This window comes from Uloborus diversus, chromosome 5 (genome assembly GCF_026930045.1).
Source record: "Uloborus diversus isolate 005 chromosome 5, Udiv.v.3.1, whole genome shotgun sequence".
NCBI lineage: Eukaryota > Metazoa > Arthropoda > Arachnida > Araneae > Uloboridae > Uloborus > Uloborus diversus.
Genome location: NC_072735.1, coordinates 108807413 through 108826935, shown reverse-complemented (window position 1 = coordinate 108826935; position 19523 = coordinate 108807413). Strand labels below are relative to the sequence as shown.

The window sequence follows — 19523 nt, the reverse complement described above, 5'->3', positions numbered from 1 at the left end:
TATATATATATATATATATATATATATATATATATATTTTTTTTTTTTTTTTTTTTTTTTTTTTTTTTTTTTTTTTTTTGAAATAGAAATTGGAAATAAAAGCAGTTAGACAAACTTCAGATCTGTACTATTAGTCTGTATTAAAATCTATATTATTTCGCTATTATAAGTCTAGGAGGTCGAATGCACATTTCTCGTGCATGTTATTTAAAGTTTAACACTCCTCAAAAATGTTCAGTGGCGTCTGCTTGAGATGTCCCCTTGGTTGCGTCAACCGGTCAACCGATCATTACCGGTTTCTAATCTCAGTGTTCTTGAGAGTAACCGGTTAACTGGTTGCTACCAATGTCGTCCTATTAGCCTCATCGGTTGATCTATCGGTCGGCCGCAACCGATGCTGGGTGATTGAACCACGTGACATTTTTGACCAATTATAAGTATTTTTCACCTGCATGTCACCCGTCTGCGCCATTTCTGTGCAAGTAACCGGTGATCAACCGAAAGCGTTCGATGAGGCATTGGTTGGTGAGCAACCGGTTACTAACCGCTGACATCATAACTGTCATGTGATCAACTTACCGGTAGCTGCCGGTCACGCTTGTCGAAAGTAAGCCTTGATGAGAGTCTCCGACTTTCGCTTTTATCTGTGAAAGTCATGTAATGTGTTTTAAAGACTTTCTAACACATGCTCGGTCTCCCAAAACGGTTTCTGAAGTGAACATCTGACCCGTCCTCATTTCTTTAACATCAATGACCAAATTGCGCTAATTGTTATTTGTAAAGGAAAAACCTTTGACGTCACCAAAAATATCCTTAAATTTTGAACTTCATTTTTGAAACAAATTTGAAGGGAAAAAATCGCAACCCCACCTATTTGTCCTATGTAGATAAAGGGGAGCCGGGAGGGGCAGCTGTTATTAGCCAAGTGATATATTCACTGTGGAAACAATAATATGCGCCGTTAGCGAACACACAACATTTATTTCGACATAGTAACACACAAAAGTGAAGTAGAACTACAGGGAGAGAAAAAGGTAAACAACCGAAGTCACATGAGTTCAGTAGTTCGTATACTAAGTCATACTAGAATGATATTTTAACACCCCCACTTCATTCTAGTCCCATTTTGATTGAACATGAATGAAGATGGCCAGCAGACACGCTTTTGGTCAACATATCAGCTGCATTGTTTTTAGAGTCAATAAAGTTTATTGTAGTCAGTCCTTCCTCAATTTTCTCACGCAAGAAGTGATGTCGAATGTCTATATGTTTTACTCGGGGGATAACACTCGATTCGAACTGAGATTTATTGATCCACGGTTGTCACAATATAATGGTACTTTTCTCCGCACGCACCCCACCTCTTAGCCGTGGGCCTTAGGTTCCATCTCACGGGGGTCCGCGTAGCGGGCCCCCCCGCGGGACTGAGTGCGGCGGTCGATCATCATCTGTGCCACGGACGGGCTTGATGCTTATTGCGCCGGGGAAGGTCACCATACTGAGCTTCCGCTCAGCTGGGTGTTTACCCCTTAATGTGTGGGTCTTGCTCACCGTGAGATACGGTATATCTCCCCGTACCTCGTTAGTGTGCCATGACCCCCTACAATATAATGGTACTGGGCGACATTGTTTCTAGAGTAGCTCCTGTTGCAGTTGCACCAACCACAACAGTTCTTGAGTAGCTGAACTTAAGGCCATATATTCAGCTTCTGTCGTCGATAGGGCGACAGTTTGTTGCTTTTTAGAGCACAAACTTATGGCTCCTCCTGCATGACTAAAAATGTAACCAGACGTGGAGCGACGGTCGTCTTTATCGCCTGCCCAGTCTGAATCGGAGAATCCCTCTAGCTCGGGGGAGGGAGAACTTTCGAAGAAATGTAGCTTTTTGTTTATAGTACCTTTGAGGTAACGAAATATTCTTTTCACACAGGACCAATGAGCTTGCCCTGGGTCGTTTGAAAAACGGCTTAGGACGCCAACAGCATGACAAATGTCAGGTCGTGTCCCCTGAGACGCATATAACAGACTACCAATTGCTTCTTGGTAGGGAACCTTTTCCATTGACTTCCTCTGACGACGGTGGATCTTCGACCATCGAGGTTCGAACTCAGGAACCTCCGGCCCCGAATCCGACACTCTACCGATCGGGCTACCACGGCCCCGAGTTGGAGGTAGAAAAACTTCTTAAGGAAGCCAAGATTGCCAAACAAACTGGTAACTAATACAGAATTAGCATTGACCGGACGAGTGAATGAGTTCGGTTCAGCTCGAATATTGAAGGCAAGGCATGTAAGTTCAGGCCCTATAGCCGGGACTAAAGGCAGAAATACTTGAAATACACCGCCAGCTCAGTCAATTCCAGCCGAGGACTGCAGTTTCGTGCTTATTAGCACTCATCAGCCCGGCATAGGAGTGATTGACGCACGAAACTGCACTCCTCGGCTGGAATTGACTGGAAATGGCGGTGTATTTCATGTATCTCTGCCTTAGTCCTGGCTATATGGCGGTAACTTACTGAATAAAACTTGTTTTTGTTGCTTTTTTAGAAATTATATTGCATTTATGCTGCTTCATTCTGCTTTTTAATGTGCGACAACAATAGTCGGTCTAGGAAGATTGGGCGCCGACTATTGGGCACCGCATATTGGGCGCTGAGCATTTTGGGCGCCGGGAACTTTGGGCGCCGAGCATATTGTGCCCAGTATTCCCGGGGCCTAAAATGCTCGGCGTCCAATGTTTCCGGCGGCGAATTTTGAAACGCTCTCAATGCTTACGTTACGGTAGCTACCGGTTAGTTAACCACGTGACAGCTAATGATCACGTGCTCCAATCAACTGCTTAGAATGGTAACCGGTTAATCATAGAACGCTGGGGTTAGTAACCGGTCGACCAGTGAGGTTCGTCGAACGCAAGGAATGCTTGCGTTCGCCGAGCCCAACTGGTAGCTACCGGTTAATCGATCACGTGACATCTAATGATCACGTGCTTCATATTAATACGGTAGCCGGTTGATGATAGAACGCAGCGGTTAGCAACCGGTTACTCAGTGGTCGACCGGTTAGGATCGCCGAACAAAACCAATTACAGTACATTGGCGAAATGAGAAGTAAAAACGAGCGCGTTCTATTCACCAAATTCCAAGCCACGCTTACTCTTTTGAACACTAGGTGGCAGGGCTGCACGGGGTCACTCAAAACTTCCGGCGGAAGTCTTATTTGCATTGCTTCTTACGACGAATTGCTCTGTTTACGTATCTGTAATTTGATTGAATTTTTAAAATTAATCATGAATTTCAAAGGCGCAAAATTTTCGTAAAAAGAGGGGATGTTCTGCTTTTGGGTACAGCATGAGGACAGGAGCAAATAAGATGTCAGAAATAAAGATGTTCAAATTTCTAAAGGTCCTGATCGTCGAATCAAAGCCAATGCTTTAAAGCGAAAGATTGAATCTTAATGAATATTATGTAGTAAACACACTTTGTGCGAGATATTTACGAGCTGGAAAAATTCACCTTAATTTCATCAGCTTTGTATTTTTACTGTAATGTGTGAAGATCTATATTGATCTATATTAAATTGATTATTACAAAACCTCAACCTGAACAATTTTTTATTTGCTTCCTGCAAAGCTGAAAGTTTCCAGTGTTTTGACGGGTTTCAAACAGTTTGATTTGTGTGATTAAAATAAAGAACCACTATTCATTACCTCATGAGAAAAAAACTTCCCATAGCTCGAACTATCAATAACTCGAACCATTTAGCCCGTCTCTTGGGACTTCGAGTTATTGACGGTACTTTAATATTAGGCGCTCTAATTGTAAACAAATTTAGATATTCGACAATCGGTAAACAAACACATTAATTAAAGTTATAGTATAGTATCATAGTACAGCTACTGGTATTACATTCAAAGCAATTTTAACGCAGGAGAAAGCACTCGGAGATTAAATTTAAATTTTGTTATCTTTCAATTTTTTTTTATGCCTATCAATCTTGCTACAGAAGCAAGTTGATTAAACAAAAAAAAAAAAAAAAGTGATGAACAAATATGTAATAAAATATATTAAATATCAAACCTGAAAATTAGGTAGCAACTGTAATAAGTGTGTGTGAACTGAAAAGCTACAACAGGAGAATTGATTGAATATGACACCAAAACTCCCTGTCATAGCCATTCTGTGTGAACACAGTGCAGAAAAGCTTCCATCTTTGAAAAAATAGCTTCAACTTAAGAATAGGAATTACAATTCACAACGTACTTGCAATCCAGTAGATTTGTAATTCTTGAAAGCAGCCTTTGTATCAACTTTATTTCTGTTTAGGAGGTATTCATAAATGCTTATCATTGAAATCGCGGGTAATGATCGACAAACGAAGACTCGGTTTTTTTTTCTTATTTCTGTATTTAAAGGATCAGGAAAATCAGATCCGTTGATCGACAATTTTTGAGAATAGCAAAGCCTATTATACTCATTTCATGCATTAAAATACGCAAAAGACATGATTCTACCTAGAACTGAAAGAAAACAAAATTGCCTGAACACTGTAAACATCAATCGTTAGCAATAGATTCGCCATCCATCTACTAAAGGATCGGTAAGGTCACAGCCATTGAAAGATAATTTTTAACAATAACTAAGTTTGTCTTTCTTATTTAATGCATTGAAATACGCAGAAGACATTATTCTGCTTTTTAAAGAAGCACAACAAATATTGCTGTTTAAAGTTTTAGTTCGTTTTAATTTCACGATTTACTGTTTTTTATGCTGTGAAATATTTCCGTTTTCGTAGGGTTTCTTCTGAATCTTAATTTACGTCTGTATTGTTGTTATGTCTGGAATATTCTGCTTGCTGTAAACATTCGAAATAAACTCACATTGAAAGACACGCAGAACATATTTTAACATGGTAGATAATACATGCTGTTTCAAAATGAGTTTCTTTGACTGTTGATTTTTTTTATATACTTGAGAATAGTAACTGAAATACAATCTGAGTGCGCTTCTCTTATGTGGTTGATGTTTTAATTTATTGGTTTTCTCTGAACAATATGTTGAAGATTTTGGTTATTTCATAAAGTTTTTTAACAATAAAAATGTCGTGAGAAAATTTGTAAAAAATACTACCATTTAATGATCTAAGAAATACATTTTATCTCAGGAAAGAATATAATCCTTTTCATTTAATTTAATTTCACCTTCATCTGTCTCAGTTTTTAGTTTTATATAAAAAAAAAGGGAGGGGGGGGAAAAGGATGGGTGGGAAGATGTTGAGTCACTGCTCCTATGCTCCGTGGGGGCTCGTGAGAATTTGAGCGACCAGTGTCAGCCTTTGCACACTCCCCCCCCCCCCATTTCCTAGAAAAAATTAAAATGACACGTTTGGCTACCACCAACTACTCGCAATCAGTAGTCATTGGCCCCAGGAAATGTAAGCTTTTCCATTTCGATTGTTCTATGCTCCGAGCTTGTGTCACTCCTTAACTGTACTAAATCATTATAGTCTAATAGGTGCGAGTTCATTTGTATGCTAATGATAATAATATATTCAGAGCTCTAAAAAAATTTTTTTTTTTTAACTTGTTAATTTTGCCTGAATGAACTGATAATTGATAACAATTTGCAGATTGCACCAAAATCTTAATTATATTAAAATGTTCCCTATCAAAGAAGTTTACAGCAAATATTGTATAATTGACTTTGAATTCATAGCACCTGTGATAGTTAAGTTAGAGGGGGGAGGGGAGCCAAAGTGAGTGCCCTTGGATAGTGCATTCTTATTCTTGCACCCTTTGAACTTGTTCGTTTCCGTTTTTTTCCCTTACATTCATATGGCATGCAAAAAATCCGGAAAACTTGCAGAAGGGGTTGCTATTCATATTGTATTGTAATTAACTCTGAATTTGGAGCACTTCAGAAGTGATTGGTAGTTGGGGGAAAGGGTTCCAAACATAACAACAATACAGACGTAAATTAAGATTCAGAAGAAACCCTACGAAAACGGAAATATTTCACAACACAAAAAACAGTAAATCGTGAAATTAAAACGAACTAAAACTTTAAACAGCAATATTTCGCATTGCAATTTCTACCTCACAATTTAAAGGGGCGGCTCTGTTTACATTTTACTCGGGGTTGCTTTAATGTATCCAGGTCACCATGCTGTTTAATAGAACGCGCTTGTTTTTATTTCTCATTTCGCCAATGTACTGTAATTGGTTTTGTTCGGCGATCCTAACCGGTCGACCACTGAGTAACCGGTTGCTAACCGCTGCGTGATCATTAGATGTCACGTGATTGATTACCGGTAGCTACCAGTTGAGCTCGGCGAACGCAAGCATTCCTTGCGTCGCACCGGTCTACCGGTTACTAACCGCAGCGTTCTATGATCAACCGGTTACCGTTCTAAGCAGTTGATTGGAGCACGTGATCATTAGCTGTCACGTGGTTAACTAACCGGTAGCTACCGTAACGTAAGCATTGAGAGCGTTTCAAAATTCGCCGCCGGGAACATTGGGCGCCGAGCATTTTGGACGCCGGAAACATTGGGCGCCGAGCATTTTAGGCCCCGGGAATACTGGACACAATATGCTCGGCGCCCAAAGTTCCCATTTCGACAATAGTTGGATTTTTCCTTTTCATAAACATTTAAAAGGAGAGACCTTAAGAATTTATATTCTCAACTTTTTTCGCGCTTTGCAGTGAATGTAATGTAATGTAACAACAAGCTGGCTTTCAGTTCGCAAAAAGTAGTGTTTTGTTTCTTTTTCGAATGAAAAGTTTTGCATAAATAATTCACGCGTGATGTGATTTTTATGATTGTCTAAAGAACGAAATACATTCAAATTCTAGAAGGTATATACAATATTCTGTCGAAATTTTCCGGAAATTTTCTGCAAGTTTTTTATTATTTTAAGTTAGACTTATTGTAATATATCTTGTTCGTATCTTCCTGCTTGTTTGTTTACATAATTTACTTTTATACTTTAAAAATTTCTCTTCAATATCAATTCTCTCTACAAATGAAAAATGGTTGATGATAACATTCTCATGCACCTGGATACTGCTAGATTAAAACTACATTTGAAACATGGTGTTTAAAATTTAAAGTTTCTCTATAACTTGTGTAATGTGCTAATATTTTATTATTTATAGTACAAGCATTTGAAGTTTAACTCTTCAGGAAATTTGCTGTAAGAAAAGTAAATTTGCTGAGTTGTCCAGTGGTTAATATTAGAACAAAAAACCTGTCAGTGTTCTCCAAAGAAGATAACTTCATTTGAAGCGCAAACAAAAGAAAATTACAAAATACGTATTATGACACATTTCTTCCAAACGAGCAATATATACAATGAACAGTTATAGTGTAGTATCATAGTGTAAAATTTCTTTGTAATTGTCACATTCAAAGTAATGTTAATACAAAAGAAAACACTTATTTGTTCACACTTAACTTTGTTGCTTTTCAATTTTATTAACATTTTATGACACATTTCATAATTACTTATACTAACTCATATAAGTGTGGAAAAAAATTAAAAACAAACCATAGGAATATTTAGTGTTTATAAATAATTAAATTGAATTTACTGATACTTTTAAATATAAAATATGCAGCTAAAACAGTATCATCATTTCAAGTACTTAAAAATGATAGGAAATGACTGCCACAGTTTTTATTTAAAACAACTGAAATAGAGGTTCCTGAGCATTTTCTGTTGAAAGAGGTATTCTAAAATATCAATTTTGTAATGATGCAGGTGAATTTTTAGAAACCTTTCCCCCTAACATCATTAAAGTTCGTTTTGCTTTTTGGAACTTCAGTTTCAAAAAATTACTGGGAGTAAATCACAAAACCCATTGTTTCCATTAACATTACCTGAGCTATCTAAAATTAAGTCTGTAAGACTTAAATTTTGCAAAAAGTCCTGGAGGAAGCTTTCAAACTCCTTCTCCTGACATTGGCAAAGATCGCATAAAGTTGCCTTTATGAAACTTCAATGTTTAAAATTTCCCGTGAGACAGATTCAAACCCCATTCCTTACCTTAGTGTCATCAAAGATGGCCTACACTTGCATTTCAGGACTTCATTGCAGAAAAATTTGCCAATGTAGGGTCCCTCAAGGGAGGGGCGATTGCCCCCATCAGCCTTTCCTTGTATCCCCCCTTGCCTTTTTTGCAACAAAGTGCATTTCATTTGTTCAAAAGATTTCTTCATTTACAACACATATTTGCATTACAGATCAAATTTTTCTTATGACTTGTAATTCAAATTTTACACTTTAAATATCTGAATGGTTTCTCTTACATTAAAATTACTTGTAATGTTATGTTATATTATTCTAGAATTATACCATACTTTTCATTTATTGTACAGAAAAATATATGTTGGTTTATCAATTGTTAAATATTTAAATTTGATTTCTATTCGGTTACCGAACATTAAGACCAAATAGAATTTTCGGTTTGTCTGCTGAGTTGGTATGTCTTTGGTTGGTATCTTCTGAATATTTGGTGCATCTCTAATTATTATTTAATAATGCTAATCTTGATCTTTTTCTCCTGTTTTTTTTTTTTTTTTGCTTAATTTCTTCTGCTCATTGATAATAATATGATATCACCCGTTGAGGGCCCCCTGTTCCTACCACTTCAATGATATAATAATGTGACAGTTGAGAATTATCATCAGCAGTGGTTGGAAGTATCGCGCTATAAGTAGAGACGCTACTGGACTAGCTGCATTTTTTAGCAGTTTGTAGTGTAGCGCACTACTTTTGAAAAAGAGTAGAGTAACGAGTAGTTCGATACAAAAAAATGTAGTTTTAAATGAAGTTAAAAAAAAACAAAAAAAAAAAACGAGGTTTCAAACAAATTTGACTGGTGGAAGTCTTTAGCGAGTAAAAGTTACACTAATCAGATTCGCATAAGACTTTGAAAAATGCAAGCTGACCTCAGGCATATGATACCGTACGTTCTTTGTTTGACGCCATTAATTTGTTTAGCATCGAGATGTTCAAATTTCCCCATTATTCGCCTTGAATAGAGCATGCATAGAAAGAAAAGAATAAGCGATAATTGCCAATTTAGTGCAACGTTTGTGCTTTCTGGCAGCAGAAAATGTCCCGTGGATGAACATTTTACAATGTTTTAGGCTCTGACCGGTTAACATTAAATATTAGTCTTACAGAAATTTATGATAACGGAATTTTTTCCGTTTCATGCAAACTTTGCCCGTCCCCCCCCAGCAAAAAGCTTTGGTATCAATGTCATCAGCATCTTACGTGAGGGATGCGTTCCTCGCACAGGTGAGAAAGCTGTGTTATTGACAGGGGTGATTGTGTTCCGGTATTTTACCGGATTCCCGGTATTTTCATCTTGAATTCCGGTATCTTCATCTTCGAAAATACCGGAACTTCTATATTTTCAGAAAAACCCACTTTAGAGTCATTCCATGTCAACTGACCTAATTTTTCAAATCGTCCCCACTCGACCATTTCCGATTTGGACGAAATTTTATAGAGGCGTAGATATGCCTTTGGAACTAACCTGTGCAAATTTTCAGCTTCCTAGATCTAAATCCTGAGGATCTAGGATCGCCGAAAAAAGTGATCCAAAATGGCGGATCAACTTTTTGTGCCAAACTGCCAACTTTAGACTAAATTTATAGGAAGTTTTATCACACTGGAAGCCTGAAATTTTTGGCGCTTAAAGTACATTTGACCGTTGATATGTTCAAGTATTTTCGTGAATTTGAGCTCATTAGATTTTGTGTAGCACGCGCGTGAACTTACGGAAAAACGCAATGAGGCAAGAATTTCCTGGATTTTAAGTTGTCATAAAATCTAAATAAAAATAATTCAAAAGTTCTTGCTTCGTGATTCCATTGTAAAAACACTTGTTTTTAGTGGGTTACAGTTACAGAGCTTAAATATCTATTTTCTAAACGATATTGTCATTCTAAGTGGCTATCAAAGCCGTTCAAGTGAAAAATAGCCTATATTCAAAGCGTTATAGTTCAAGTTTGTCACCTCGCATCTTATTTTCGTTTAAACCATTAGAAAAAATAGATTTTTTCCTTTCAAAATAAGTTTTTTACGATGGTGTTCTTCCGTTTAAGGACAAAAAAATGAGCTCGAAATTTTGTCTGTCGCAACGAATTGCGATGTTTAAGAGCAGGTCGCGGAAAATTTTATAACACTGGAAGCCTGAAATTTTAGGGGCTCAAAATACGTTTAGCCGTTAGTATATTCAAGTATTTTTTCGAATTTGAGTTCGTTAGATTTTGTGTAACATGCGGTTAAACTCGTGGGAAATCGCGATTGGGATAATTTTCCCTACATTTTAGGTTATCATAAAATCTGAACAAAATTAATTCAAAGGCTCATGCTTCGTGATTCCACTGAAAAAATACTTGTTTTTAATGGGTCACAGTTTCAGAGCTTAAATATCTATTTTCTAAAAGATATTGTCATCCAAAGTGGCTATCGAAACCGTTCAAGTGAAAAATATCCTATTTTCAACGCGCTGTAGCTCAAGTTTGTCATCTCGCTTCTTTTTTTCGTTAAGACCATTAGAAAAAACAGATGTTTTCCTATCAAAATAAGTTTTTTCTTCGATGGTCTTCTCTTAAATAGTGGTTTAAAAACGAGCTTGAAAAACTCTTTGTCGCTCGCACGAGAAAAGCTGGTTCCTCAATGTATAACGGGTAGTGTTTGCCTTGGAAACGGGTTTATGGTGGTTTATGGCAGCTACTAGTCAGAATTAGTTTTTCATTCTTCTTTTTGAGAGTTAATCTTTCAAGTTAAATATGACAGAAACAGAAAAATACCTTGTTCTGAATAATATGAAAAAGGAAAAAATAACCAAATTTTTATTATTTACATAAAGATCATCTACAACAAAAATAGGAGGATATTAATGTAATGTAGCGTAAATTTGCCAAGATCATTTTTTTGTACCATTATAAAAAGCAAATTTCCTCTTATCGTAATATGGTTTTTCAAGTGTGGTGTTCTTTCAGGTAGGGAGATCAAATGTGATTGAGGGGGTTTTTTTTTGCGTATATCATGAGGTACGCTGTTACCTAAAGTGTAATTAATGTTATAATATTCATATAACTCACTTTTGCCCATGTCGTTTTTCAAACCTAAGTTAAAAATGAAAATTTTTGAATGCCTGGAACTTTTTTTGAATCGACTTAATTGTAGATTCTGCAAAAGTATACTGCTTACGAAATGGTGTGGTGCTTAATACTGGTACGACTGAAATTATGTGATCTTCATGAATCCAGCACGTATCTCTTACTTTTGGCCAATGAAATAAATGTGCAGGGCCTTTCGGATGCAGAAAGTTTACCAAAACATCATGTTCTTCAATTGAAACCTCTCAAACGTTACCAATCCACCACATATTGTCGTAAATGCAAGCAACAAAATTCCCCGGCTGAAGATTTGACGCAGAAGTTTTTAATACCTTTCCTGAATGAGAAATTTTTGCGATAAAGGATACAGAATCGTTTGAAACCCTTCTTATGCGTATTTGATTCGAGTCGATAGGAAGAAACTGATGATTTTCTCGAGTTCCTGCAACAGTAGATGCGTTCTGAAACCGTTTTTCCTGAATCAACCTGGTTGATTCAATTTCATCTTTGGAAACAAAAAAAAAAATAATAATATTTTTAATATGTTTATCACAAAAATGAAACAAATCGGTTGGTGTCAAAATTTGGTTATTTTTTGTTCTCTGTAAGCTTGCATGAGTTGCTAATCTTTTTATAGTACCACCAATGACATCACAAGGTGATTTCCCGTGGCTAGTTCCGAAAAAGTTCCACTCTGCTTTAATGCCAAAATCATCATAATGATTACAAAGATTGACTAGATTCTTGAAATTTTTATACTGAGCAGATGACCCATCACTGAAGTATATAACATAGTTTATCTCCGCAATTGAACATTTTACGAAGTCAATCACTTTTGTCAAAAATGCATGAACAGCTATTGTATCATGTCTTAAACAGTCGCTTATAACACACATACTTAAACATTGCACTTGATCAGTGGAATCACGAAAATAGACTACAATAGGGTGCAGCGTAGCTTGACTGTTCTCCCAATAAAATCCTTGAACTGCATCTTGGGTTAAAAACGAATAGTTTTCTGAAAAATCCAATATAGTTACGATTTCGTCAGATTTCAGATTTTCTTTAACACTTTTGAGGTACATTGCTTGATGTTTTGAAATGTAATGATGAACCGATAGATCAAAAAGTTTTCTTGCTAGTTCTTCCAAAAAGTCTTCCACTGTCATTTGCTTGGATTCTAACAAAGTACGGTCAGTTTGAGCCCACTGTTTGAATTCAACAGTTTCCTCAGGATCAATATCCCTGTAACTTTCCGATAAATAGAGATCAAGAGCTTTTCTGCCTGGACATTCATCACACTTTCTCAACATACAGTCTTTGGACTCAATGTCACACACAGTTTTTGATAAAAGAACTTTATAATCATCTTTCAATAGACTACTTGAAAGCAAAAGCTTAACGTTCTGGTGAGCAGTGCACACACAAACAGTATGCATTCCGGATGAGCCAACAGTAACACACCACTTTGGTCTAAGTTCACAAAATTTCGAGAAACTTACTTCTGGGCCAAATTTTTCACGATATGAAACAAACATCTCCTTCAAATTGGAAAGCAAAAGACGCTTTTGCATGTGTTTTTTCTCGCCTCCTATCCTAACAGATACATAATCCTTTTTTCCAGGGCAAATGCGGCTAAACTCATCATCTTCAAAAAAACTAACTACTCGATTTTTAACCACTTCAGACAAAACTTTGCCTCTTTTTCTGGCTGGCAAGGCAAGCACACCACATTCTGCTTTTAGCTTTCTCGCCGTTTTGATCATTCTTTCAGAAACACAAAACTCTGACATTACTTTTTTAATTGACCAACTGCTTGGAGCCAAAGTTAAGATTTGTAGTTTTTCATCTCGATTTGTCGAAGTATTCAATTTATCTTTGATGTCATTTAGGAGCTCAGCATAATCAGAGCAATCTGTACAATGTTGTATGATGGCAGCACTAGGTTGTGAAACAATTGCAGCATTTAAACCACCTGAAGCTGCAATTTTCTTTCCGATTAAGATCTGTGTCTCAGCAATTTTGCGTTTTCCATATCCCTCTGAATCCCGTTTATTCACTCTTTGAAATTTCAAAGGAGATACGCCGATAGCTGCTAAACTGCGATTTAATTTTTCGGCAGCTTCAACTGGTTCATCACAATCAGATGATGAGGATGATGATAATGATAAAGTCAAACTTCCTAACTTTTTTCGACAGCTGATACACAATTTTTGACCAGGTAGAAAGTCCTTCTTTGTTACTTTTTTTAGTCGATTAATTGTAGATGTATTTAAAGCTCTTAGACTTTTTTTCGAAGAATGACCAGGATTTTCAAACGGATTGCAACAGCATTTTTGCAAGTACTCATATTGGGATAAAAGCAGTGCTTCATGGTGCAAACATATTGTTGATACATTGTTAAAAGTTCGACGAGTATGCTTAAACAGCAAATTCTGATGATCTGGATCAAGATCGCGAATCAATTTCAATCCTTTTTTTTTTTATTAAAAGTCATTAAATGGCAACTTGAACCATTTATAAGTCCAATGGAGCATGGGGAAAAATCGTCACCTTTATTAGATTCCATTGAAAGTTTTAATAAAAATTCAAACGTAAATAAATTGAAAAGTACAAGTAAACCAAAATAAATTACTAATGTCTATTATCGAAACCATGCTTGATAAATAAAGTAATGCAGATGAAAAATGACTACTCACTAGAAAGCATTTCGAATCTCTCCCAGCAATGTCGACATAAGTATAACATACTATGATGAGATAAGCCAAGTAAAGACATTTTTTTTATATCCAACTTTACAATAAATAATCGAATTGAAGAAGAAAGACGATAAATAGTTTCTGTTTTTTAAAGGAGCAAACGATTTTTAAATTATTATTATTCAAGCTGTTGCCATACACTTGTTCTTAACATTGTTTTTTAATCTGTCACAGAAATCGTTTGTAATAACTCATTTTTTATTAAAAGAAAATTTCAGGTATCCTATTTAATTTGAAAGATTAACTCTCAAAAAGAAGAATGAAAAACTAATTCTGACTAGTAGCTGCCATAAACCACCATAAACTCGTTTCCAAGGCAATCACTACCCGTTATACATTGAGGAACCAGCTTTTCTCGTGAGAGCGACAAAGAGTTTTTCAAGCTCATTTTTAAACCACTATTTAAGAGAAGACCATCGAAGAAAAAACTTATTTTGATAAGAAAACATCTGTTTTTTCTAATGGTCTTACTGAAAAAAAGAAGCGAGATGACAAACTTGAGCTAAAGCGCGTTGAAAATAGGATATTTTTCACTTGAACGGTTTCGATAGCCACTTTGGATGACAATATCTTTTAGAAAATAGATATTTAAGCTCTGAAACTGTGGCCTATTAAAAACAAGTACTTTTGCAGTGAAATCACGAAGCATGAGCCTTTGAATTCATTTTGTTCAGGTTTTATGATAACATAAAATCTAGGGAAAATTTTCCCAATCGCGTTTTTCCACGAGTTTAACCGCATGTTACACAAAATCTAACGAACTCAAATTCACAAAAATACTTGAATATACTAACGGCTAAACGTACTTTGAGCCCCTAAAATTTCAGGCTTCCAGTGTGATAAAATTTTCCGCGACCTGCTCTTAAACATCGCAATTCGTTACGACAGACAAAATTTCGAGCTCATTTTTTTGTCCTTAAACGAAAGAACACCATCGAAAAAAAAACTTATTTTGAAAGGAAAAAATCTGTTTTTTCTAATGGTTTAAACGAAAAGAAGATGCGAGGTGACAAACTTGAGCTATAACGCTTTGAATATAGGCTATTTTTCACTTGAACGGTTTTGATAGCCACTTTGAATGACAATATCGTTTAGAAAATAGATATTTAAGCTCTGTAACTGTAACCCATTAAAAACAAGTGTTTTTACAATGGAATCACGAAGCAAGAACTTTTGAATTATTTTTGTTTAGATTTTATGACAACTTAAAATCTAGGAAAATCTTGCCTCATTGCGTTTTTCTGTAAGTTCACGCGCGTGCTACACAAAATCTAATAAGCTCAAATTCACGAAAATACTTGAACATATTAACGACCAAACGTACTTTAAGTGCCTAAAATTTCAGGTTTCCAGTGTGATAAAACTTTCTGTAAATTTAGTCTAAAGTTGTCAATTTGGCACAAAAAGCTGATCCGCCATTTTGGATCACTTTTTTCGGCAATCCTAGATCCTCAGGATTTAGATCTAGGAAGCTGAAAACTTGCCCGGGTTAGTTCCAAAGGCATCTCTACGCCTCTATAAAATTTCATCCAAATCGAAGATTGTCGAGTGGGGACCCCTAGGTCACTTGACATGGAATGACTCTTTAGTAAAATTTAGGGCCATGTTTAATGAAACGAAAATATCCAAATTGAAGACATTTGGTAAAAATATAAAGCGTAAGCTACGGTCATGTTTTGTAAACTGGGGGAAGGTAGGAAGAGAAAAGTGATAAGAGCTTCGACTCCTGTCTTTGTTCTTTATGGCAGTTGGAGGACTTGATCGTATGCAAATATTTTCTTTATTTTATATCCTGGTTTATGATCTTTATCTGTGCACGTTCTGTTGTTATTGAACTAATTCTAATTATACTTTATCGTTATTAATATGCTCCTCGTAAATATAAATTAGTTTGTTTAATTAAATTTTACTAGTTAACTCTTACTTTTCATTTCGCTACTTTTTTTGTTTGATAAATTTATTCATTTGAACTTTGCATGTTCTCATTTAAAAAATGAGGTATCTGGATAAATCTGAAGATATTGGCTCCATCGATGCAGGAAAGAAGAACAAGTTTAATTGAGAATTGTTAAACAGAGTGGATTCCTACAATGAAAAGATGGAAATATAGTGTAAAAAAATTAATAGGGCTGGATTTTGGTTTTGTGTTTCTAGCAACAAGCCCGTTACATATGCTAATGATGGTGTGAAGGCATTATTGCAATGCAACATTCTTCTACAAATACTCATAAAAGAAACTGGGAATCATTAAAAAATGCTGGTGTATTAGGCTTTAGTGTATTAGTAAATGAATGTAATTAGTGGTTAAGGATTCAGATACAAAGGAGGAAAATAAAACATTCTTTGAAAAATTTTAAGAAATGAGAAAAATTAAAAGAATTTAATTCCCACCATGCACATGGACGTATGAAGTAAGAGTTTTAGCCCCAACAAATAACTATGTATCTAAATTATTTATATACATAATATGATGTGTACATACACGTAATGTGTATATATATGCCCATCAAAACACTTATTCTTCTTGGAAAAAAAAAGTTCAGGTATTTTTTCATGGTGTTACAATCACCCCTGTATTGAATAAAAATACTGTTAGGATGCACATAATCAATGAGAGAGAATGGCGTAAAATGAAACAGTACGGTACGTATAGTATGTAGCAACAATAAAATGCAGCACAACCACAACAATAGTACTGTAACGGATTCGGTGCGACTTCCACTTTCTTGAAATGAAGACACAGTTCTTGATAAAAACACAGGAGATTTATTTACACTATATACAGGAAAGATCTTCAACAACTGCTAAATTATTCATCAGCAATTAAGCAATTATCACACAACACCGTAAACTCACCGTTTACACACGTATTTACTTCCAAATACGAAAACAACACAGCGAAATACCTCGCTATAAACAGAGCAAAAATGCACTCAGTTCGAAAATCTCAATCGAAACTAACTGTTTATCCATCGCTAACGGCTTAAATACACCGAAAAGAATTTTCTCAAATATTCCACACGCTTCTCGAAATGCGTTGTCCGTTATCAACTTTTATCAATGAACAAAAAGGGAATAGGGGTCGTATATTTTAGCCATATGAAAAAGGGGTTGTATATTCCTTACGGGAAACTATTTACAGGTTACGTTCCAACAATAATTACTATTTACAGAATTTGTAACATTGCCCCCTTCCTAAGGACTGCACGTCCCGGGCAGTACAATCCCCAGAAAGGGTGCCAAACTTCTATAACAAGTTTACAAATATACACATTAATTAATAACTGACAGATACAAAAAGCACAATAATAACAAGAAATATTACTAAACATTAAAAGCAAAAATTATCTACAACTTTTATGTTATCAACCATGGTTGTTTACGTAATACTCATGAACTATGGCCATAGTATGGGGCTAACCGATCATAATGTACAACCCTAGGTTTTGCATTAGGTGATTTTTGGATCCTCACTACGACGTCATTCAGTCGGTTAAGGACTTTGTAGGGTCCATCCCAATGCGACTGCAATTTGGGTGACAGACCTTTCCGTCGGATGGGATTCCATAACCAAACCTTGTCGCCATCGTTGAATTCATGTCCAGTAGATCTTGTGTCGTATCGGGTCTTCATCTTCTCCGCCGCGATGTTGATTCGCTCTCGTGCGAAGTTATGAACGTCTTCCAACCGGGCCTGGAGATCCTGGATGTACTCCTCAGGCCATGAAGGCGCATCCGGAGGACGACCGAAGACGAGATCACAAGGTAGCCGAAGCTCTCGTCCGAAGAGCATCTGAGATGGGGCATATCCGGTAGTCTCGTGGACAGCACTGCGGTAGGCCAGCAGGAACAAAGGTAGCTTCTTGTCCCAATCCTGTTGATTTCTGGATACCATAAGCGAGAGATTATTTAGGATCGTGCGGTTAAATCTCTCCACCATGCCGTCCGATTGTGGGTGTAGTGGTGTTGTCCTAGTTTTCTCAATTCCGAAAATTTGACATAGGCCCTTAAACACAGCAGAGATGAAGTTCCTCCCTTGATCGGAATGAATCTGCAAAGGTGTTCCATATCTCGAGATCCAGTGTTGGACCAGAGTCTCTGCTACGGTGGTAGCCTCTTGATCTGGAATGGGATATGCTTCCGGCCATTTGGTGAAGTAGTCGATGGAAACAAGAATGTATTTGTTCCCATCAGCAGTTCTTGGTAGAGGACCCAGGATGTCAATCCCAATTCGTTCGAAAGGAGCTCCAACGTTGTACAGATGTAGCTTCCCTCTGCTTCTCTTCTTCGGTCCTTTACGAGCAGCACAGGCGTCACAAGAATGGCACCACTTCTCCACGTCATCCTTCGCCTTGCTCCAGAAGAAGCGCTCCCGAACTTTATTGAGGGTTTTCAAGACACCAAAATGTCCTCCAGTCGCACTACTATGTATTTCTTTCAGAACATCTGAAATCCTTGATCGGGGAAGTAGTAACTGCCACCTAGATGTTTTGCCGTCGTCAGATTCCCATTTCCGGTACAGTACGCCGTTCCGTAAATGGAGCGAGTTCCATAAAGCCCAGTATCTTTTTGTTGCAGGACTGAAGATGGAAACGTCCTGCCAGCTAGGGCGCCGACTGTCACTTTCCATGAACTCCAAAATTGGTTTTATGTCGGGGTCTTCAAGCTGATCATTTCGAACTTGGTCGTCACTCCATGGATCAGGTTCTGATGATATTGGAGTCACTGTCACCTGATAGGCGGTAGGGCTAGTCGTTCCATACTGTTTCTCGATTCGGGAACAATAATTGCAGTTCTCAGGACAGGGTCTCCTTGATAAAGCGTCAGCATTACCGTGAGATAACCCTTTTCGATGCTTGATCTCCATGTCATATTCCTGGAGCCGCTGTATCCATCTGGCTATCTGGCCTTCCGGATTTTTGAAGTTCAAAAGCCAAGTTAATGAGGCATGATCTGTCCGAAGCAGAAATTTTCGGCCGTAGAGGTAATGATGGAAGTGTTCTACAGCTTTCACTATGGCCAGTAACTCCTTTCTGGTGACGCAGTAATTTCGCTCCGACTTTGATAAGCATTTGCTCCAGTAAGCGATGACATGTTCATTTCCGTCAATTTCTTGGGATAAAACAGCTCCGATGCCCTCGTTGCTCGCATCAGTGTCCAGGATGAAGGATTTTTCAGGCTGAGGATAGGCGAGGATAGGCGTTGATGTTAAAGCCTCCTTCAGTCGTAGAAATGCATCTTCGCATTCTTTGGACCATTCGAACTTTTGCTTGCTCTCCGTCAGCTTATGCAAAGGTCGTGCAATGTTGGAAAAACCCTTTACAAACTTCCTGTAGTAGGTGCAGAGCCCCAGGAAACTTCGCAGCTGATGGATGTTTTCGGGACGACTCCAACTCCTGACCGCAGATACCTTCTCTGGATCGGTTTGTACACCCTCAGAAGAGATGATGTGACCAAGGTAGTTCACTTCCCGGCGGAACAAATTACATTTGGACGGGCTTAACTTCAGATTGGCTTCCTTAAGCTTTTGCAGCACCTTCCTAAGATTTGCCAGATGTTCTTCGAAGCTGCGTCCCACGATGATGATATCGTCTAAGTAGACCAGACAGGATTCGTAGGAAAGTCCT

The 19523-nt window shown here is 37.1% G+C and overlaps 1 protein-coding gene across 1 annotated transcript in view; it reads left to right on the top strand.

Moving 5' to 3' along the window:
* Positions 1-6695: 6695 nt before the first annotated feature.
* Positions 6696-19523, top strand: part of LOC129222800 (probable ATP-dependent RNA helicase DDX23) — an 87762-nt gene continuing 74934 nt past the window's right edge. Inside the window, exon 1 of the mRNA XM_054857345.1 lies at positions 6696-6853. The gene's annotated coding sequence lies outside the window, so the exon portion shown is untranslated. The remainder of the gene's footprint in view (positions 6854-19523) is intronic.